Source organism: Polyodon spathula, chromosome 34, assembly GCF_017654505.1.
Source record: "Polyodon spathula isolate WHYD16114869_AA chromosome 34, ASM1765450v1, whole genome shotgun sequence".
Taxonomy (NCBI): Eukaryota; Metazoa; Chordata; class Actinopteri; order Acipenseriformes; family Polyodontidae; genus Polyodon; species Polyodon spathula.
The window spans coordinates 827,953-828,696 of record NC_054567.1 but is presented as its reverse complement, the minus strand read 5'-3'; positions in this window follow the sequence as shown (position 1 = coordinate 828,696).

The window sequence follows — 744 nt, the reverse complement described above, 5'->3', positions numbered from 1 at the left end:
ACACTGTTGCAGTAGCAAAGGTCATTCAAAATGATCTAGACAAGATTCAGAACTGGGCAGACACATGGCAAATTACATTTAATAGAGAAAAGTGTAAGGTACTGCACGCAGGAAATAAAAATGTACATTATAAATATCATATGGGAGATATTGAAATTGGAGAAGGAATCTATGAAAAAGACCTAGGAGTTTTTGTTGACTCAGAAATGTCTTCATCTAGACAATGTGGGGAAGCTATAAAAAAGGCTAACAAGAATTTAGAATTTAAATCAAGGGAAGTGTTAAAACTGTACAATGCATTAGTAAGACCTCTTCTTGAATATTGTGTTCAGTTCTGGTCACCTCGCTATAAAAATATATTGCTGCTCTAGAAAGAGTGCAAAGAAGAGCGACCAGAATTATTCCGGGTTTAAGGCATGTCATATGCAGACAGGCTAAAAGAATTGAATCTGTTCAGTCTTGAACAAAGAAGACTACGTGGCGACCTAATTCAAGCATTCAAAATTATAAAAGGTATTGACAATGTCAACCCAAGGGACTTTTTCAGCCTGAAAAAAAAACAAGAACCAGGGGTCACAAATGGAGGTTAGACAAAGGGGCATTCAGAACAGAAAATAGGAAGCACTTTTTTACACAGAGAATCGTGAGGGTCTGGAACCAACTCCCCAGTAATGTTGTTGAAGCCGACACTCTGGCATCCTTCAAGAAGCTGCTTGATGAGATTCTGGGATCAATAAGCTACTA